The sequence below is a fragment of the Engystomops pustulosus genome, chromosome 1 (assembly GCF_040894005.1).
Source record: "Engystomops pustulosus chromosome 1, aEngPut4.maternal, whole genome shotgun sequence".
Taxonomy (NCBI): domain Eukaryota; kingdom Metazoa; phylum Chordata; class Amphibia; order Anura; family Leptodactylidae; genus Engystomops; species Engystomops pustulosus.
In genome coordinates, this window is record NC_092411.1 from 172642849 (window position 1) to 172658848 (window position 16000).

Here is a 16000-nt window from a genome sequence, read left to right on the forward strand (position 1 = left end):
TCAATTTGAACCTTCTTTTACTATCTCATAGAGAAACTAACACAATTTTCAGGTTCAAAAAGGTCAACGGAACTTGGGATTCCCAGCCAGTCTCCCATGCTGGTACTTGCCAAGCCTTAAGCTGCATTGCTGCTGCGATCTGACGAGAGCAGGCACATTCACCTTAGAATGGCCGTTGACAGCAGGTGTTCAATTTGAACCTTCTTTTACCATCTTTGACAGAGAAACTAATACAATTTTCAGGTTCAAAAAGGTCAACGGAACTTGGGATTCCCAGCCAGTCTCCCATGCTGGTACTTGCCAAGCCTTAAGCTGCATTGCTGCTGCGATCTGACGAGAGCAGGCACATTCAGCTTAGAATGGCCATTGACAGCAGCTGTTCAATTTGAACCTTCTTTTACTATCTCATAGAGAAACTAACACAATTTTCAGGTTCAAAAAGGTCAACGGAACTTGGGATTCCCAGGCAGTCTCCCATGCTGGTACTTGCCAAGCCTTAAGCTGCATTGCTGCTGCGATCTGACGAGAGCTGGCACATTCAGCTTAGAATGGCTGTTGACAGCAGCTGTTCAATTTGAACCTTCTTTTACCATCTTTGACAGAGAAACTAATACAATTTTCAGGTTCAAAAAGGTCAACGGAACTTGGGATTCCCAGCCAGTCTCCCATGCTGGTACTTGCCAAGCCTTAAGCTGCATTGCTGCTGCGATCTGACGAGAGCAGGCACATTCAGCTTAGAATGGCCGTTGACAGCAGCTGTTCAATTTGAACCTTCTTTTACTATCTCATAGAGAAACTAACACAATTTTCAGGTTCAAAAAGGTCAACGGAACTTGGGATTCCCAGCCAGTCTCCCATGCTGGTACTTGCCAAGCCTTAAGCTGCATTGCTGCTGCGATCTGACGAGAGCAGGCACATTCAGCTTAGAATGGCCGTTGACAGCAGCTGTTCAATTTGAACCTTATTTTACCATCTTTGACAGAGAAACTAACACAATTTTCAGGTTCAAAAAGGTCAACAGAACTTGGGATTCCCAGCCAGTCTCCCATGCTGGTACTTGCCAAGCCTTAAGCTGCATTGCTGCTGCGATCTGACGAGAGCAGGCACATTCAGCTTAGAATGGCCGTTGACAGCAGCTGTTCAATTTGAACCTTCTTTTACTATCTCATAGAGAAACTAACACAATTTTCAGTTCAAAAAGGTCAACAGAACTTGGGATTCCCAGCCAGTCTCCCATGCTGGTACTTGCCAAGCCTTAAGCTGCATTGCTGCTGCGATCTGACGAGAGCAGGCACATTCAGCTTAGAATGGCCGTTGACAGCAGCTGTTCAATTTTAACCTTCTTTTACCATCTTTGACAGAGAAACTAATACAATTTTCAGGTTCAAAAAGGGCAACGGAACTTGGGATTCCCAGCCAGTCTCCAATGCTGGTACTTGCCAAGCCTTAAGCTGCATTGCTGCTGTGATCTGATGAGAGCAGGCACATTCAGCTTAGAATGGCCGTTGACAGCAGCTGTTCAATTTGAACCTTCTCTTACCATCTTTGACAGAGAAACTAACACAATTTTCAGGTTCAAAAAGGTCAACGGAACTTGGGATTCCCAGCCAGTCTCCCATGCTGGTACTTGCCAAGCCTTAAGCTGCATTGCTGCTGCGATCTGACAAGAGCAGGCAAATTCAGCTTAGAATGGCCGTTGACAGCAACTGTTCAATTTGAACCTTCTTTTACCATCTTTGCCAGAGAAACTAACACAATTTTCAGGTTCAAAAAGGTCAACGGATCTTGGGATTCCCAGCCAGTCTCCCAATCTGGTACTTGCCAAACCTTAAGCTGCATTGCTGCTGCGATCTGACGAGAGCAGGCACATTCAGCTTAGAATGGCCGTTGACAGCAGCTGTTCAATTTGAACCTTCTTTTACTATCTCATAGAGAAACTAACACAATTTTCAGGTTCAAAAAGGTCAACGGAACTTGGGATTCCCAGCCAGTCTCCCATGCTGGTACTTGCCAAGCCTTAAGCTGCATTGCTGCTGCGATCTGACGAGAGCTGGCACATTCAGCTTAGAATGGCCGTTGACAGCAGCTGTTCAATTTGAACCTTCTTTTACCATCTTTGACAGAGAAACTAATACAATTTTAAGGTTCAAAAAGGTCAACGGAACTTGGGATTCCCAGCCAGTCTCCAAGGCTGGTACTTGCCAAGCCTTAAGCTGCATTGCTGCTGTGATCTGATGAGAGCAGGCACATTCAGCTTAGAATGGCCGTTGACAGCAGCTGTTCAATTTGAACCTTCTTTTACCATCTTTGACAGAGAAACTAATACAATTTTCAGGTTCAAAAAGGGCAACGGAACTTGGGATTCCCAGCCAGTCTCCAATGCTGGTACTTGCCAAGCCTTAAGCTGCATTGCTGCTGTGATCTGATGAGAGCAGGCACATTCAGCTTAGAATGGCCGTTGACAGCAGCTGTTCAATTTGAACCTTCTCTTACCATCTTTGACAGAGAAACTAACACAATTTTCAGGTTCAAAAAGGTCAACGGAACTTGGGATTCCCAGCCAGTCTCCCATGCTGGTACTTGCCAAGCCTTAAGCTGCATTGCTGCTGCGATCTGACAAGAGCAGGCAAATTCAGCTTAGAATGGCCGTTGACAGCAACTGTTCAATTTGAACCTTCTTTTACCATCTTTGCCAGAGAAACTAACACAATTTTCAGGTTCAAAAAGGTCAACGGATCTTGGGATTCCCAGCCAGTCTCCCAATCTGGTACTTGCCAAACCTTAAGCTGCATTGCTGCTGCGATCTGACGAGAGCAGGCACATTCAGCTTAGAATGGCCGTTGACAGCAGCTGTTCAATTTGAACCTTCTTTTACTATCTCATAGAGAAACTAACACAATTTTCAGGTTCAAAAAGGTCAACGGAACTTGGGATTCCCAGCCAGTCTCCCATGCTGGTACTTGCCAAGCCTTAAGCTGCATTGCTGCTGCGATCTGACGAGAGCTGGCACATTCAGCTTAGAATGGCCGTTGACAGCAGCTGTTCAATTTGAACCTTCTTTTACCATCTTTGACAGAGAAACTAATACAATTTTAAGGTTCAAAAAGGTCAACGGAACTTGGGATTCCCAGCCAGTCTCCCATGCTGGTACTTGCCAAGCCTTAAGCTGCATTGCTGCTGCGATCTCACGAGAGCAGGCACATTCAGCTTAGAATGGCCATTGACAGCAGCTGTTCAATTTGAACCTTCTTTTACCATCTTTGACAGAGAAACTAACACAATTTTCAGGTTCAAAAAGGTCAACGGAACTTGGGATTCCCAGCCAGTCTCCCATGCTGGTACTTGCCAAGCCTTAAGCTGCATTGCTGCTGCGATCTGATGAGAGCAGGCACATTGAGCTTAGAATGGCCGTTGACAGCAGCTTTTTAATTTGAACCTTCTTTTACTATCTCATAGAGAAACTAACACAATTTTCAGGTTCAAAAAGGTCAACGGAACTTGGGATTCCCAGCCAGTCTCCCATGCTGGTACTTGCCAAGCCTTAAGCTGCATTACTGCTGCGATCTGACGAGAGCAGGCACATTCAGCTTAGAATGGCCGTTGACAGCAGCTGTTCAATTCGAACCTTCTTTTACTATCTCATAGAGAAACTAACACAATTTTCAGGTTCAAAAAGGTCAACGGAACTTGGGATTCCCAGCCAGTCTCCCATGCTGGTACTTGCCAAGCCTTAAGCTGCATTGCTGCTGCGATCTGACGAGAGCAGGCACATTCACCTTAGAATGGCCGTTGACAGCAGCTGTTCAATTTAAACCTTCTTTTACCATCTTTGACAGAGAAACTAATACAATTTTCAGGTTCAAAAAGGTCAACGGAACTTGGGATTCCCAGCCAGACTCCCATGCTGGTACTTGTCAAGCCTTAAGCTGCATTGCTGTTGCGATCTGATGAGAGCAGGCACATTGAGCTTAGAATGGCCGTTGACAGCAGCTGTTCAATTTGAACCTTCTTTTACTATCTCATAGAGAAACTAACACAATTTTCAGGTTCAAAAAGGTCAACGGAACTTGGGATTCCCAGCCAGTCTCCCATGCTGGTACTTGCCAAGCCCTAAGCTGCATTGCTGCTGCGATCTGACGAGAGCAGGCACATTCAGCTTAGAATGGCCGTTGACAGCAGCTGTTCAATTTGAACCTTCTTTTACTATATCATAGAGAAACTAACACAATTTTCAGGTTCAAAAAGGTCAACGGAACTTGGGATTCCCAGCCAGTCTCCCATGCTGGTACTTGCCAAGCCTTAAGCTGCATTGCTGCTGCGATCTGATGAGAGCAGGCACATTCAGCTTAGAATGGCCGTTGACAGCAGCTGTTCAATTTGAACCTTCTTTTACTATCTCATAGAGAAACTAACACAATTTTCAGTTCAAAAAGGTCAACAGAACTTGGGATTCCCAGCCAGTCTCCCAATCTGGTACTTGCCAAGCCTTAAGCTGCATTGCTGCTGCGATCTGACGAGAGCAGGCACATTCAGCTTAGAATGGCCGTTGACAGATGCTGTTCAATTTGAACCTTCTTTTACCATCTTTGACAGAGAAACTAACACAATTTTCAGGTTCAAAAAGGTCAACAGAACTTGGGATTCCCAGCCAGTCTCCCAATCTGGTACTTGCCAAGCCTTAAGCTGCATTGCTGCTGCGATCTGACGAGAGCAGGCACATTCAGCTTAGAATGGCCGTTGACAGATGCTGTTCAATTTGAACCTTCTTTTACCATCTTTGACAGAGAAACTAACACAATTTTCAGGTTCAAAAAGGTCAACGGAACTTGGGATTCCCAGGCAGTCTCCCATGCTGGTACTTGCCAAGCCTTAAGCTGCATTGCTGCTGCGATCTGACGAGAGCTGGCACATTCAGCTTAGAATGGCCGTTGACAGCAGCTGTTCAATTTGAACCTTCTTTTACCATCTTTGACAGAGAAACTAATACATATTTCAGGTTCAAAAAGGTCAACGGAACTTGGGATTCCCAGCCAGTCTCCCATGCTGGTACTTGCCAAGCCTTAAGCTGCATTGCTGCTGCGATCTCACGAGAGCAGGCACATTCAGCTTAGAATGGCCGTTGACAGCAGCTGTTCAATTTGAACCTTCTTTTACCATCTTTGACAGAGAAACTAACACAATTTTCAGGTTCAAAAAGGTCAACGGAACTTGGGATTCCCAGCCAGTCTCCCATGCTGGTACTTGCCAAGCCTTAAGCTGCATTGCTGCTGCGATCTGACGAGAGCAGGCACATTCAGCTTAGAATGGCCGTTGACAGCAGCTGTTCAATTTGAACCTTCTTTTACTATCTCATAGAGAAACTAACACAATTTTCAGGTTCAAAAAGGTCAACGGAACTTGGGATTCCCAGCCAGTCTCCCATGCTGGTACTTGCCAAGCCTTAAGCTGCATTGCTGCTGCGATCTGACGAGAGCAGGCACATTGAGCTTAGAATGGCCGTTGGCAGCAGCTGTTCAATTTGAACCTTCTTTTACTATCTCATAGAGAAACTAATACAATTTTCAGGTTCAAAAAGGTCAACGGAACTTGGGATTCCCAGCCAGTCTCCCATGCTGGTACTTGCCAAGCCTTAAGCTGCATTGCTGCTGCGATCTGACGAGAGCAGGCACATTCACCTTAGAATGGCCATTGACAGCAGCTGTTCAATTTGAACCTTCTTTTACCATCTTTGACAGAGAAACTAACACAATTTTCAGGTTCAAAAAGGTCAACGGAACTTGGGATTCCCAGCCAGTCTCCCATGCTGGTACTTGCCAAGCCTTAAGCTGCATTGCTGCTGCGATCTGATGAGAGCAGGCACATTGAGCTTAGAATGGCCGTTGACAGCAGCTTTTTAATTTGAACCTTCTTTTACTATCTCATAGAGAAACTAACACAATTTTCAGGTTCAAAAAGGTCAACGGAACTTGGGATTCCCAGCCAGTCTCCCATGCTGGTACTTGCCAAGCCTTAAGCTGCATTACTGCTGCGATCTGACGAGAGCAGGCACATTCAGCTTAGAATGGCCGTTGACAGCAGCTGTTCAATTCGAACCTTCTTTTACTATCTCATAGAGAAACTAACACAATTTTCAGGTTCAAAAAGGTCAACGGAACTTGGGATTCCCAGCCAGTCTCCCATGCTGGTACTTGCCAAGCCTTAAGCTGCATTACTGCTGCGATCTGACGAGAGCAGGCACATTCAGCTTAGAATGGCCGTTGACAGCAGCTGTTCAATTCGAACCTTCTTTTACTATCTCATAGAGAAACTAACACAATTTTCAGGTTCAAAAAGGTCAACGGAACTTGGGATTCCCAGCCAGTCTCCCATGCTGGTACTTGCCAAGCCTTAAGCTGCATTGCTGCTGCGATCTGACGAGAGCAGGCACATTCACCTTAGAATGGCCGTTGACAGCAGCTGTTCAATTTAAACCTTCTTTTACCATCTTTGACAGAGAAACTAATACAATTTTCAGGTTCAAAAAGGTCAACGGAACTTGGGATTCCCAGCCAGACTCCCATGCTGGTACTTGTCAAGCCTTAAGCTGCATTGCTGTTGCGATCTGATGAGAGCAGGCACATTGAGCTTAGAATGGCCGTTGACAGCAGCTGTTCAATTTGAACCTTCTTTTACTATCTCATAGAGAAACTAACACAATTTTCAGGTTCAAAAAGGTCAACGGAACTTGGGATTCCCAGCCAGTCTCCCATGCTGGTACTTGCCAAGCCTTAAGCTGCATTGCTGCTGCGATCTCACGAGAGCAGGCACATTCAGCTTAGAATGGCCGTTGACAGCAGCTGTTCAATTTGAACCTTCTTTTACTATATCATAGAGAAACTAACACAATTTTCAGGTTCAAAAAGGTCAACGGAACTTGGGATTCCCAGCCAGTCTCCCATGCTGGTACTTGCCAAGCCTTAAGCTGCATTGCTGCTGCGATCTGATGAGAGCAGGCACATTCAGCTTAGAATGGCCGTTGACAGCAGCTGTTCAATTTGAACCTTCTTTTACTATCTCATAGAGAAACTAACACAATTTTCAGTTCAAAAAGGTCAACAGAACTTGGGATTCCCAGCCAGTCTCCCAATCTGGTACTTGCCAAGCCTTAAGCTGCATTGCTGCTGCGATCTGACGAGAGCAGGCACATTCAGCTTAGAATGGCCGTTGACAGATGCTGTTCAATTTGAACCTTCTTTTACCATCTTTGACAGAGAAACTAACACAATTTTCAGGTTCAAAAAGGTCAACAGAACTTGGGATTCCCAGCCAGTCTCCCAATCTGGTACTTGCCAAGCCTTAAGCTGCATTGCTGCTGCGATCTGACGAGAGCAGGCACATTCAGCTTAGAATGGCCGTTGACAGATGCTGTTCAATTTGAACCTTCTTTTACCATCTTTGACAGAGAAACTAACACAATTTTCAGGTTCAAAAAGGTCAACGGAACTTGGGATTCCCAGGCAGTCTACCATGCTGGTACTTGCCAAGCCTTAAGCTGCATTGCTGCTGCGATCTGACGAGAGCTGGCACATTCAGCTTAGAATGGCCGTTGACAGCAGCTGTTCAATTTGAACCTTCTTTTACCATCTTTGACAGAGAAACTAATACATATTTCAGGTTCAAAAAGGTCAACGGAACTTGGGATTCCCAGCCAGTCTCCCATGCTGGTACTTGCCAAGCCTTAAGCTGCATTGCTGCTGCGATCTCACGAGAGCAGGCACATTCAGCTTAGAATGGCCGTTGACAGCAGCTGTTCAATTTGAACCTTCTTTTACCATCTTTGACAGAGAAACTAACACAATTTTCAGGTTCAAAAAGGTCAACGGAACTTGGGATTCCCAGCCAGTCTCCCATGCTGGTACTTGCCAAGCCTTAAGCTGCATTGCTGCTGCGATCTGACGAGAGCAGGCACATTCAGCTTAGAATGGCCGTTGACAGCAGCTGTTCAATTTGAACCTTCTTTTACTATCTCATAGAGAAACTAACACAATTTTCAGGTTCAAAAAGGTCAACGGAACTTGGGATTCCCAGCCAGTCTCCCATGCTGGTACTTGCCAAGCCTTAAGCTGCATTGCTGCTGCGATCTGACGAGAGCAGGCACATTGAGCTTAGAATGGCCGTTGACAGCAGCTGTTCAATTTGAACCTTCTTTTACTATCTCATAGAGAAACTAATACAATTTTCAGGTTCAAAAAGGTCAACGGAACTTGGGATTCCCAGCCAGTCTCCCATGCTGGTACTTGCCAAGCCTTAAGCTGCATTGCTGCTGCGATCTGACGAGAGCAGGCACATTCACCTTAGAATGGCCATTGACAGCAGCTGTTCAATTTGAACCTTCTTTTACCATCTTTGACAAAGAAACTAATACAATTTTCAGGTTCAAAAAGGTCAACGAAACTTGGGATTCCCAGCCAGACTCCCATGCTGGTACTTGCCAAGCCTTAAGCTGCATTGCTGCCGCGATCTGACGAGAGCAGGCACATTGAGCTTAGAATGGCCGTTGACAGCAGCTGTTCAATTTGAACCTTCTTTTACTATCTCATAGAGAAACTAACACAATTTTCAGGTTCAAAAAGGTCAACGGAACTTGGGATTCCCAGCCAGTCTCCCATGCTGGTACTTGCCAAGCCTTAAGCTGCATTGCTGCTGCAATCTGACGAGAGCAGGCACATTCAGCTTAGAATGGCCGTTGACAGCAGCTGTTCAATTTGAACCTTCTTTTACCATCTTTGACAGAGAAACTAATACAATTTTAAGGTTCAAAAAGGTCAACGGAACTTGGGATTCCCAGGCAGTCTCCCATGCTGGTACTTGCCAAGCCTTAAGCTGCATTGCTGCTGCGATCTGACGAGAGCAGGCACATTCAGCTTAGAATGGCCGTTGACAGCAGCTGTTCAATTTGAACCTTCTTTTACCATCTTTGACAGAGAAACTAACACAATTTTCAGGTTCAAAAAGGTCAACGGAACTTGGGATTCCCAGCCAGTCTCCCATGCTGGTACTTGCCAAGCCTTAAGCTGCATTGCTGCAGCGATCTGACGAGAGCAGGCACATTCAGCTTAGAATGGCCGTTGACAGCAGCTGTTCAATTTGAACCTTCTTTTACTATCTCATAGAGAAACTAACACAATTTTCAGGTTCAAAAAGGTCAACGGAACTTGGGATTCCCAGCCAGTCTCCCATGCTGGTACTTGCCAAGCCTTAAGCTGCATTGCTGCTGCGATCTGACGAGAGCAGGCACATTCAGCTTAGAATGGCCGTTGACAGCAGCTGTTCAATTTGAACCTTCTTTTACTATCTCATAGAGAAACTAACACAATTTTCAGGTTCAAAAAGGTCAACGGATCTTGGGATTCCCAGCCAGTCTCCCAATCTGGTACTTGCCAAACCTTAAGCTGCATTGCTGCTGCGATCTGACGAGAGCTGGCACATTCAGCTTAGAATGGCCGTTGACAGCAGCTGTTCAATTTGAACCTTCTTTTACTATCTCATAGAGAAACTAACACAATTTTCAGGTTCAAAAAGGTCAACGGAACTTGGGATTCCCAGCCAGTCTCCCATGCTGGTACTTGCCAAGCCTTAAGCTGCATTGCTGCTGCGATCTCACGAGAGCAGGCACATTCAGCTTAGAATGGCCGTTGACAGCAGCTGTTCAATTTGAACCTTCTTTTACCATCTTTGACAGAGAAACTAACACAATTTTCAGGTTCAAAAAGGTCAACGGAACTTGGGATTCCCAGCCAGTCTCCCATGCTGGTACTTGCCAAGCCTTAAGCTGCATTGCTGCTGCGATCTGACGAGAGCAGGCACATTCAGCTTAGAATGGCCGTTGACAGCAGCTGTTCAATTTGAACCTTCTTTTACCATCTTTGACAGGGAAACTAACACAATTTTCAGGTTCAAAAAGGTCAACGGAACTTGGGATTCCCAGCCAGTCTCCCATGCTGGTACTTGCCAAGCCTTAAGCTGCATTGCTGCTGCGATCTGACGAGAGCAGGCACATTCAGCTTAGAATGGCCGTTGACAGCAGCTGTTCAATTTGAACCTTCTTTTACCATCTTTGACAGAGAAACTAACACAATTTTCAGGTTCAAAAAGGTCAACGGAACTTGGGATTCCCAGCCAGTCTCCCATGCTGGTACTTGCCAAGCCTTAAGCTGCATTGCTGCTGCGATCTGACGAGAGCAGGCACATTCAGCTTAGAATGGCCGTTGACAGCAGCTGTTCAATTTGAACCTTCTTTTACCATCTTTGACAGGGAAACTAACACAATTTTCAGGTTCAAAAAGGTCAACGGAACTTGGGATTCCCAGCCAGTCTCCCATGCTGGTACTTGCCAAGCCTTAAGCTGCATTGCTGCTGCGATCTGACGAGAGCAGGCACATTCAGCTTAGAATGGCCGTTGACAGCAGCTGTTCAATTTGAACCTTCTTTTACTATCTCATAGAGAAACTAACACAATTTTCAGGTTCAAAAAGGTCAACGGAACTTGGGATTCCCAGCCAGTCTCCCATGCTGGTACTTGCCAAGCCTTAAGCTGCATTGCTGCTGCGATCTGACGAGAGCAGGCACATTCAGCTTAGAATGGCCGTTGACAGCAGCTGTTCAATTTGAACCTTCTTTTACTATATCATAGAGAAACTAACACAATTTTCAGGTTCAAAAAGGTCAACGGAACTTGGGATTCCCAGCCAGTCTCCCATGCTGGTACTTGCCAAGCCTTAAGCTGCATTGCTGCTGCGATCTGATGAGAGCAGGCACATTCAGCTTAGAATGGCCGTTGACAGCAGCTGTTCAATTTGAACCTTCTTTTACTATCTCATAGAGAAACTAACACAATTTTCAGTTCAAAAAGGTCAACAGAACTTGGGATTCCCAGCCAGTCTCCCAATCTGGTACTTGCCAAGCCTTAAGCTGCATTGCTGCTGCGATCTGACGAGAGCAGGCACATTCAGCTTAGAATGGCCGTTGACAGATGCTGTTCAATTTGAACCTTCTTTTACCATCTTTGACAGAGAAACTAACACAATTTTCAGGTTCAAAAAGGTCAACAGAACTTGGGATTCCCAGCCAGTCTCCCAATCTGGTACTTGCCAAGCCTTAAGCTGCATTGCTGCTGCGATCTGACGAGAGCAGGCACATTCAGCTTAGAATGGCCGTTGACAGATGCTGTTCAATTTGAACCTTCTTTTACCATCTTTGACAGAGAAACTAACACAATTTTCAGGTTCAAAAAGGTCAACGGAACTTGGGATTCCCAGGCAGTCTCCCATGCTGGTACTTGCCAAGCCTTAAGCTGCATTGCTGCTGCGATCTGACGAGAGCTGGCACATTCAGCTTAGAATGGCCGTTGACAGCAGCTGTTCAATTTGAACCTTCTTTTACCATCTTTGACAGAGAAACTAATACATATTTCAGGTTCAAAAAGGTCAACGGAACTTGGGATTCCCAGCCAGTCTCCCATGCTGGTACTTGCCAAGCCTTAAGCTGCATTGCTGCTGCGATCTCACGAGAGCAGGCACATTCAGCTTAGAATGGCCGTTGACAGCAGCTGTTCAATTTGAACCTTCTTTTACCATCTTTGACAGAGAAACTAACACAATTTTCAGGTTCAAAAAGGTCAACGGAACTTGGGATTCCCAGCCAGTCTCCCATGCTGGTACTTGCCAAGCCTTAAGCTGCATTGCTGCTGCGATCTGACGAGAGCAGGCACATTCAGCTTAGAATGGCCGTTGACAGCAGCTGTTCAATTTGAACCTTCTTTTACTATCTCATAGAGAAACTAACACAATTTTCAGGTTCAAAAAGGTCAACGGAACTTGGGATTCCCAGCCAGTCTCCCATGCTGGTACTTGCCAAGCCTTAAGCTGCATTGCTGCTGCGATCTGACGAGAGCAGGCACATTGAGCTTAGAATGGCCGTTGACAGCAGCTGTTCAATTTGAACCTTCTTTTACTATCTCATAGAGAAACTAATACAATTTTCAGGTTCAAAAAGGTCAACGGAACTTGGGATTCCCAGCCAGTCTCCCATGCTGGTACTTGCCAAGCCTTAAGCTGCATTGCTGCTGCGATCTGACGAGAGCAGGCACATTCACCTTAGAATGGCCATTGACAGCAGCTGTTCAATTTGAACCTTCTTTTACCATCTTTGACAGAGAAACTAATACAATTTTCAGGTTCAAAAAGGTCAACGAAACTTGGGATTCCCAGCCAGACTCCCATGCTGGTACTTGCCAAGCCTTAAGCTGCATTGCTGCCGCGATCTGACGAGAGCAGGCACATTGAGCTTAGAATGGCCGTTGACAGCAGCTGTTCAATTTGAACCTTCTTTTACTATCTCATAGAGAAACTAACACAATTTTCAGGTTCAAAAAGGTCAACGGAACTTGGGATTCCCAGCCAGTCTCCCATGCTGGTACTTGCCAAGCCTTAAGCTGCATTGCTGCTGCAATCTGACGAGAGCAGGCACATTCAGCTTAGAATGGCCGTTGACAGCAGCTGTTCAATTTGAACCTTCTTTTACCATCTTTGACAGAGAAACTAAAACAATTTTAAGGTTCAAAAAGGTCAACGGAACTTGGGATTCCCAGCCAGTCTCCCATGCTGGTACTTGCCAAGCCTTAAGCTGCATTGCTGCTGCGATCTGACGAGAGCAGGCACATTCAGCTTAGAATGGCCGTTGACAGCAGCTGTTCAATTTGAACCTTCTTTTACCATCTTTGACAGAGAAACTAACACAATTTTCAGGTTCAAAAAGGTCAACGGAACTTGGGATTCCCAGCCAGTCTCCCATGCTGGTACTTGCCAAGCCTTAAGCTGCATTGCTGCAGCGATCTGACGAGAGCAGGCACATTCAGCTTAGAATGGCCGTTGACAGCAGCTGTTCAATTTGAACCTTCTTTTACTATCTCATAGAGAAACTAACACAATTTTCAGGTTCAAAAAGGTCAACGGAACTTGGGATTCCCAGCCAGTCTCCCATGCTGGTACTTGCCAAGCCTTAAGCTGCATTGCTGCTGCGATCTGACGAGAGCAGGCACATTCAGCTTAGAATGGCCGTTGACAGCAGCTGTTCAATTTGAACCTTCTTTTACTATCTCATAGAGAAACTAACACAATTTTCAGGTTCAAAAAGGTCAACGGAACTTGGGATTCCCAGCCAGTCTCCCATGCTGGTACTTGCCAAGCCTTAAGCTGCATTGCTGCTGCGATCTGACGAGAGCAGGCACATTCAGCTTAGAATGGCCGTTGACAGCAGCTGTTCAATTTGAACCTTCTTTTACTATCTCATAGAGAAACTAACACAATTTTCAGGTTCAAAAAGGTCAACGGATCTTGGGATTCCCAGCCAGTCTCCCAATCTGGTACTTGCCAAACCTTAAGCTGCATTGCTGCTGCGATCTGACGAGAGCTGGCACATTCAGCTTAGAATGGCCGTTGACAGCAGCTGTTCAATTTGAACCTTCTTTTACTATCTCATAGAGAAACTAACACAATTTTCAGGTTCAAAAAGGTCAACGGAACTTGGGATTCCCAGCCAGTCTCCCATGCTGGTACTTGCCAAGCCTTAAGCTGCATTGCTGCTGCGATCTCACGAGAGCAGGCACATTCAGCTTAGAATGGCCGTTGACAGCAGCTGTTCAATTTGAACCTTCTTTTACCATCTTTGACAGAGAAACTAACACAATTTTCAGGTTCAAAAAGGTCAACGGAACTTGGGATTCCCAGCCAGTCTCCCATGCTGGTACTTGCCAAGCCTTAAGCTGCATTGCTGCTGCGATCTGACGAGAGCAGGCACATTCAGCTTAGAATGGCCGTTGACAGCAGCTGTTCAATTTGAACCTTCTTTTACCATCTTTGACAGGGAAACTAACACAATTTTCAGGTTCAAAAAGGTCAACGGAACTTGGGATTCCCAGCCAGTCTCCCATGCTGGTACTTGCCAAGCCTTAAGCTGCATTGCTGCTGCGATCTGACGAGAGCAGGCACATTCAGCTTAGAATGGCCGTTGACAGCAGCTGTTCAATTTGAACCTTCTTTTACCATCTTTGACAGAGAAACTAACACAATTTTCAGGTTCAAAAAGGTCAACGGAACTTGGGATTCCCAGCCAGTCTCCCATGCTGGTACTTGCCAAGCCTTAAGCTGCATTGCTGCTGCGATCTGACGAGAGCAGGCACATTCAGCTTAGAATGGCCGTTGACAGCAGCTGTTCAATTTGAACCTTCTTTTACCATCTTTGACAGGGAAACTAACACAATTTTCAGGTTCAAAAAGGTCAACGGAACTTGGGATTCCCAGCCAGTCTCCCATGCTGGTACTTGCCAAGCCTTAAGCTGCATTGCTGCTGCGATCTGACGAGAGCAGGCACATTCAGCTTAGAATGGCCGTTGACAGCAGCTGTTCAATTTGAACCTTCTTTTACTATCTCATAGAGAAACTAACACAATTTTCAGGTTCAAAAAGGTCAACGGAACTTGGGATTCCCAGCCAGTCTCCCATGCTGGTACTTGCCAAGCCTTAAGCTGCATTGCTGCTGCGATCTGACGAGAGCAGGCACATTCAGCTTAGAATGGCCGTTGACAGCAGCTGTTCAATTTGAACCTTCTTTTACCATCTTTGACAGGGAAACTAACACAATTTTCAGGTTCAAAAAGGTCAACGGAACTTGGGATTCCCAGCCAGTCTCCCATGCTGGTACTTGCCAAGCCTTAAGCTGCATTGCTGCTGCGATCTGACGAGAGCAGGCACATTCAGCTTAGAATGGCCGTTGACAGCAGCTGTTCAATTTGAACCTTCTTTTACCATCTTTGACAGAGAAACTAACACAATTTTCAGGTTCAAAAAGGTCAACGGAACTTGGGATTCCCAGCCAGTCTCCCATGCTGGTACTTGCCAAGCCTTAAGCTGCATTGCTGCTGCGATCTGACGAGAGCAGGCACATTCAGCTTAGAATGGCCGTTGACAGCAGCTGTTCAATTTGAACCTTCTTTTACTATCTCATAGAGAAACTAACACAATTTTCAGGTTCAAAAAGGTCAACGGAACTTGGGATTCCCAGGCAGTCTCGCATGCTGGTACTTGCCAAGCCTTAAGCTGCATTGCTGCTGCGATCTGACGAGAGCAGGCACATTCACCTTAGAATGGCCGTTGACAGCAGCTGTTCAATTTGAACCTTCTTTTACCATCTTTGACAGAGAAACTAATAAAATTTTCAGGTTCAATAAGGTCAACGGAACTTGGGATTCCCAGCCAGACTCCCATGCTGGTACTTGCCAAGCCTTAAGCTGCATTGCTGCTGCGATCTGATGAGAGCAGGCACATTGAGCTTAGAATGGCCGTTGACAGCAGCTGTTTAATTTGAACCTTCTTTTACTATCTCATAGAGAAACTAACACAATTTTCAGGTTCAAAAAGGTCAACGGAACTTGGGATTCCCAGCCAGTCTCCCAATCTGGTACTTGCCAAGCCTTAAGCTGCATTGCTGCTGCGATCTGACGAGAGCAGGCACATTCAGCTTAGAATGGCCGTTGACAGCAGCTGTTCAATTTGAACCTTCTTTTACTGTCTCATAGAGAAACTAACACAATTTTCAGGTTCAAAAAGGTCAACGGAACTTGGGATTCCCAGCCAGTCTCCCATGCTGGTACTTGCCAAACCTTAAGCTGCATTGCTGCTGCGATCTGACGAGAGCAGGCACATTCAGCTTAGAATGGCCGTTGACAGCAGCTGTTCAATTTGAACCTTCTTTTACTATCTCATAGAGAAACTAACACAATTTTCAGGTTCAAAAAGGTCAACGGAACTTGGGATTCCCAGCCAGTCTCCCATGCTGGTACTTGCCAAGCCTTAAGCTGCATTGCTGCTGCGATCTGACGAGAGCAGGCACATTCACCTTAGAATGGCCGTTGACAGCAGCTGTTCAATTTGAACCTTCTTTTACCATCTTTGACAGAGAAACT

General features: G+C 45.7%; 80 pseudogenes; all 80 read right to left on the minus strand.

Annotated features, from left to right (window-relative positions):
- Positions 1–61: 61 nt before the first annotated feature.
- Positions 62–180, minus strand: LOC140106453 (5S ribosomal RNA; annotated as a pseudogene).
- A 72-nt stretch (positions 181–252) lies between these two features.
- Positions 253–371, minus strand: LOC140097549 (5S ribosomal RNA; annotated as a pseudogene).
- Positions 372–441: 70 nt separating this feature from the next.
- Positions 442–560, minus strand: LOC140110308 (5S ribosomal RNA; annotated as a pseudogene).
- A 72-nt stretch (positions 561–632) lies between these two features.
- On the minus strand, positions 633–751 carry LOC140086419 (5S ribosomal RNA; annotated as a pseudogene).
- Positions 752–821: 70 nt separating this feature from the next.
- Positions 822–940, minus strand: LOC140086430 (5S ribosomal RNA; annotated as a pseudogene).
- A 72-nt stretch (positions 941–1012) lies between these two features.
- Positions 1013–1131, minus strand: LOC140096386 (5S ribosomal RNA; annotated as a pseudogene).
- Positions 1132–1200: 69 nt separating this feature from the next.
- On the minus strand, positions 1201–1319 carry LOC140096397 (5S ribosomal RNA; annotated as a pseudogene).
- Positions 1320–1391: 72 nt separating this feature from the next.
- Positions 1392–1510, minus strand: LOC140112950 (5S ribosomal RNA; annotated as a pseudogene).
- Positions 1511–1582: 72 nt separating this feature from the next.
- Positions 1583–1701, minus strand: LOC140112730 (5S ribosomal RNA; annotated as a pseudogene).
- Positions 1702–1773: 72 nt separating this feature from the next.
- LOC140111639 (5S ribosomal RNA) lies at positions 1774–1892 on the minus strand (annotated as a pseudogene).
- Positions 1893–1962: 70 nt separating this feature from the next.
- Positions 1963–2081, minus strand: LOC140105652 (5S ribosomal RNA; annotated as a pseudogene).
- Positions 2082–2153: 72 nt separating this feature from the next.
- LOC140112740 (5S ribosomal RNA) lies at positions 2154–2272 on the minus strand (annotated as a pseudogene).
- A 72-nt stretch (positions 2273–2344) lies between these two features.
- On the minus strand, positions 2345–2463 carry LOC140112952 (5S ribosomal RNA; annotated as a pseudogene).
- Positions 2464–2535: 72 nt separating this feature from the next.
- Positions 2536–2654, minus strand: LOC140112732 (5S ribosomal RNA; annotated as a pseudogene).
- Positions 2655–2726: 72 nt separating this feature from the next.
- LOC140111650 (5S ribosomal RNA) lies at positions 2727–2845 on the minus strand (annotated as a pseudogene).
- A 70-nt stretch (positions 2846–2915) lies between these two features.
- LOC140105659 (5S ribosomal RNA) lies at positions 2916–3034 on the minus strand (annotated as a pseudogene).
- A 72-nt stretch (positions 3035–3106) lies between these two features.
- Positions 3107–3225, minus strand: LOC140106673 (5S ribosomal RNA; annotated as a pseudogene).
- Positions 3226–3297: 72 nt separating this feature from the next.
- On the minus strand, positions 3298–3416 carry LOC140103207 (5S ribosomal RNA; annotated as a pseudogene).
- Positions 3417–3486: 70 nt separating this feature from the next.
- Positions 3487–3605, minus strand: LOC140113286 (5S ribosomal RNA; annotated as a pseudogene).
- Positions 3606–3675: 70 nt separating this feature from the next.
- On the minus strand, positions 3676–3794 carry LOC140106459 (5S ribosomal RNA; annotated as a pseudogene).
- Positions 3795–3866: 72 nt separating this feature from the next.
- LOC140113277 (5S ribosomal RNA) lies at positions 3867–3985 on the minus strand (annotated as a pseudogene).
- A 70-nt stretch (positions 3986–4055) lies between these two features.
- Positions 4056–4174, minus strand: LOC140097039 (5S ribosomal RNA; annotated as a pseudogene).
- A 70-nt stretch (positions 4175–4244) lies between these two features.
- Positions 4245–4363, minus strand: LOC140097593 (5S ribosomal RNA; annotated as a pseudogene).
- Positions 4364–4432: 69 nt separating this feature from the next.
- Positions 4433–4551, minus strand: LOC140097183 (5S ribosomal RNA; annotated as a pseudogene).
- Positions 4552–4623: 72 nt separating this feature from the next.
- Positions 4624–4742, minus strand: LOC140097194 (5S ribosomal RNA; annotated as a pseudogene).
- Positions 4743–4814: 72 nt separating this feature from the next.
- Positions 4815–4933, minus strand: LOC140097050 (5S ribosomal RNA; annotated as a pseudogene).
- Positions 4934–5005: 72 nt separating this feature from the next.
- LOC140102489 (5S ribosomal RNA) lies at positions 5006–5124 on the minus strand (annotated as a pseudogene).
- Positions 5125–5196: 72 nt separating this feature from the next.
- On the minus strand, positions 5197–5315 carry LOC140086441 (5S ribosomal RNA; annotated as a pseudogene).
- A 70-nt stretch (positions 5316–5385) lies between these two features.
- LOC140112739 (5S ribosomal RNA) lies at positions 5386–5504 on the minus strand (annotated as a pseudogene).
- Positions 5505–5574: 70 nt separating this feature from the next.
- LOC140110784 (5S ribosomal RNA) lies at positions 5575–5693 on the minus strand (annotated as a pseudogene).
- A 72-nt stretch (positions 5694–5765) lies between these two features.
- LOC140103218 (5S ribosomal RNA) lies at positions 5766–5884 on the minus strand (annotated as a pseudogene).
- Positions 5885–5954: 70 nt separating this feature from the next.
- LOC140113297 (5S ribosomal RNA) lies at positions 5955–6073 on the minus strand (annotated as a pseudogene).
- Positions 6074–6143: 70 nt separating this feature from the next.
- Positions 6144–6262, minus strand: LOC140113310 (5S ribosomal RNA; annotated as a pseudogene).
- Positions 6263–6332: 70 nt separating this feature from the next.
- LOC140106464 (5S ribosomal RNA) lies at positions 6333–6451 on the minus strand (annotated as a pseudogene).
- A 72-nt stretch (positions 6452–6523) lies between these two features.
- Positions 6524–6642, minus strand: LOC140113278 (5S ribosomal RNA; annotated as a pseudogene).
- A 70-nt stretch (positions 6643–6712) lies between these two features.
- LOC140102500 (5S ribosomal RNA) lies at positions 6713–6831 on the minus strand (annotated as a pseudogene).
- A 70-nt stretch (positions 6832–6901) lies between these two features.
- On the minus strand, positions 6902–7020 carry LOC140097715 (5S ribosomal RNA; annotated as a pseudogene).
- A 69-nt stretch (positions 7021–7089) lies between these two features.
- Positions 7090–7208, minus strand: LOC140097205 (5S ribosomal RNA; annotated as a pseudogene).
- A 72-nt stretch (positions 7209–7280) lies between these two features.
- LOC140097217 (5S ribosomal RNA) lies at positions 7281–7399 on the minus strand (annotated as a pseudogene).
- A 72-nt stretch (positions 7400–7471) lies between these two features.
- On the minus strand, positions 7472–7590 carry LOC140106645 (5S ribosomal RNA; annotated as a pseudogene).
- Positions 7591–7662: 72 nt separating this feature from the next.
- LOC140102511 (5S ribosomal RNA) lies at positions 7663–7781 on the minus strand (annotated as a pseudogene).
- Positions 7782–7853: 72 nt separating this feature from the next.
- Positions 7854–7972, minus strand: LOC140086452 (5S ribosomal RNA; annotated as a pseudogene).
- A 70-nt stretch (positions 7973–8042) lies between these two features.
- Positions 8043–8161, minus strand: LOC140106146 (5S ribosomal RNA; annotated as a pseudogene).
- A 70-nt stretch (positions 8162–8231) lies between these two features.
- On the minus strand, positions 8232–8350 carry LOC140110794 (5S ribosomal RNA; annotated as a pseudogene).
- A 261-nt stretch (positions 8351–8611) lies between these two features.
- LOC140104360 (5S ribosomal RNA) lies at positions 8612–8730 on the minus strand (annotated as a pseudogene).
- A 72-nt stretch (positions 8731–8802) lies between these two features.
- LOC140103074 (5S ribosomal RNA) lies at positions 8803–8921 on the minus strand (annotated as a pseudogene).
- A 72-nt stretch (positions 8922–8993) lies between these two features.
- Positions 8994–9112, minus strand: LOC140103902 (5S ribosomal RNA; annotated as a pseudogene).
- A 70-nt stretch (positions 9113–9182) lies between these two features.
- Positions 9183–9301, minus strand: LOC140086463 (5S ribosomal RNA; annotated as a pseudogene).
- Positions 9302–9560: 259 nt separating this feature from the next.
- On the minus strand, positions 9561–9679 carry LOC140102533 (5S ribosomal RNA; annotated as a pseudogene).
- A 72-nt stretch (positions 9680–9751) lies between these two features.
- LOC140086486 (5S ribosomal RNA) lies at positions 9752–9870 on the minus strand (annotated as a pseudogene).
- Positions 9871–9942: 72 nt separating this feature from the next.
- On the minus strand, positions 9943–10061 carry LOC140086497 (5S ribosomal RNA; annotated as a pseudogene).
- Positions 10062–10133: 72 nt separating this feature from the next.
- On the minus strand, positions 10134–10252 carry LOC140086508 (5S ribosomal RNA; annotated as a pseudogene).
- A 72-nt stretch (positions 10253–10324) lies between these two features.
- Positions 10325–10443, minus strand: LOC140086519 (5S ribosomal RNA; annotated as a pseudogene).
- A 70-nt stretch (positions 10444–10513) lies between these two features.
- Positions 10514–10632, minus strand: LOC140086530 (5S ribosomal RNA; annotated as a pseudogene).
- A 70-nt stretch (positions 10633–10702) lies between these two features.
- LOC140097837 (5S ribosomal RNA) lies at positions 10703–10821 on the minus strand (annotated as a pseudogene).
- Positions 10822–10890: 69 nt separating this feature from the next.
- Positions 10891–11009, minus strand: LOC140097239 (5S ribosomal RNA; annotated as a pseudogene).
- Positions 11010–11081: 72 nt separating this feature from the next.
- On the minus strand, positions 11082–11200 carry LOC140097250 (5S ribosomal RNA; annotated as a pseudogene).
- Positions 11201–11272: 72 nt separating this feature from the next.
- On the minus strand, positions 11273–11391 carry LOC140097061 (5S ribosomal RNA; annotated as a pseudogene).
- A 72-nt stretch (positions 11392–11463) lies between these two features.
- Positions 11464–11582, minus strand: LOC140102544 (5S ribosomal RNA; annotated as a pseudogene).
- Positions 11583–11654: 72 nt separating this feature from the next.
- Positions 11655–11773, minus strand: LOC140086541 (5S ribosomal RNA; annotated as a pseudogene).
- A 70-nt stretch (positions 11774–11843) lies between these two features.
- On the minus strand, positions 11844–11962 carry LOC140106155 (5S ribosomal RNA; annotated as a pseudogene).
- Positions 11963–12032: 70 nt separating this feature from the next.
- Positions 12033–12151, minus strand: LOC140110800 (5S ribosomal RNA; annotated as a pseudogene).
- A 261-nt stretch (positions 12152–12412) lies between these two features.
- Positions 12413–12531, minus strand: LOC140104364 (5S ribosomal RNA; annotated as a pseudogene).
- A 72-nt stretch (positions 12532–12603) lies between these two features.
- On the minus strand, positions 12604–12722 carry LOC140086552 (5S ribosomal RNA; annotated as a pseudogene).
- Positions 12723–12794: 72 nt separating this feature from the next.
- On the minus strand, positions 12795–12913 carry LOC140103909 (5S ribosomal RNA; annotated as a pseudogene).
- Positions 12914–12983: 70 nt separating this feature from the next.
- LOC140086563 (5S ribosomal RNA) lies at positions 12984–13102 on the minus strand (annotated as a pseudogene).
- A 70-nt stretch (positions 13103–13172) lies between these two features.
- LOC140086574 (5S ribosomal RNA) lies at positions 13173–13291 on the minus strand (annotated as a pseudogene).
- Positions 13292–13550: 259 nt separating this feature from the next.
- Positions 13551–13669, minus strand: LOC140102555 (5S ribosomal RNA; annotated as a pseudogene).
- Positions 13670–13741: 72 nt separating this feature from the next.
- On the minus strand, positions 13742–13860 carry LOC140086585 (5S ribosomal RNA; annotated as a pseudogene).
- A 72-nt stretch (positions 13861–13932) lies between these two features.
- Positions 13933–14051, minus strand: LOC140086608 (5S ribosomal RNA; annotated as a pseudogene).
- A 72-nt stretch (positions 14052–14123) lies between these two features.
- Positions 14124–14242, minus strand: LOC140086619 (5S ribosomal RNA; annotated as a pseudogene).
- Positions 14243–14314: 72 nt separating this feature from the next.
- LOC140086630 (5S ribosomal RNA) lies at positions 14315–14433 on the minus strand (annotated as a pseudogene).
- Positions 14434–14503: 70 nt separating this feature from the next.
- Positions 14504–14622, minus strand: LOC140086641 (5S ribosomal RNA; annotated as a pseudogene).
- Positions 14623–14694: 72 nt separating this feature from the next.
- Positions 14695–14813, minus strand: LOC140086652 (5S ribosomal RNA; annotated as a pseudogene).
- A 72-nt stretch (positions 14814–14885) lies between these two features.
- On the minus strand, positions 14886–15004 carry LOC140086663 (5S ribosomal RNA; annotated as a pseudogene).
- A 70-nt stretch (positions 15005–15074) lies between these two features.
- LOC140113020 (5S ribosomal RNA) lies at positions 15075–15193 on the minus strand (annotated as a pseudogene).
- Positions 15194–15265: 72 nt separating this feature from the next.
- On the minus strand, positions 15266–15384 carry LOC140109071 (5S ribosomal RNA; annotated as a pseudogene).
- A 70-nt stretch (positions 15385–15454) lies between these two features.
- On the minus strand, positions 15455–15573 carry LOC140095469 (5S ribosomal RNA; annotated as a pseudogene).
- A 70-nt stretch (positions 15574–15643) lies between these two features.
- On the minus strand, positions 15644–15762 carry LOC140103977 (5S ribosomal RNA; annotated as a pseudogene).
- A 70-nt stretch (positions 15763–15832) lies between these two features.
- On the minus strand, positions 15833–15951 carry LOC140106468 (5S ribosomal RNA; annotated as a pseudogene).
- Positions 15952–16000: the final 49 nt, after the last annotated feature.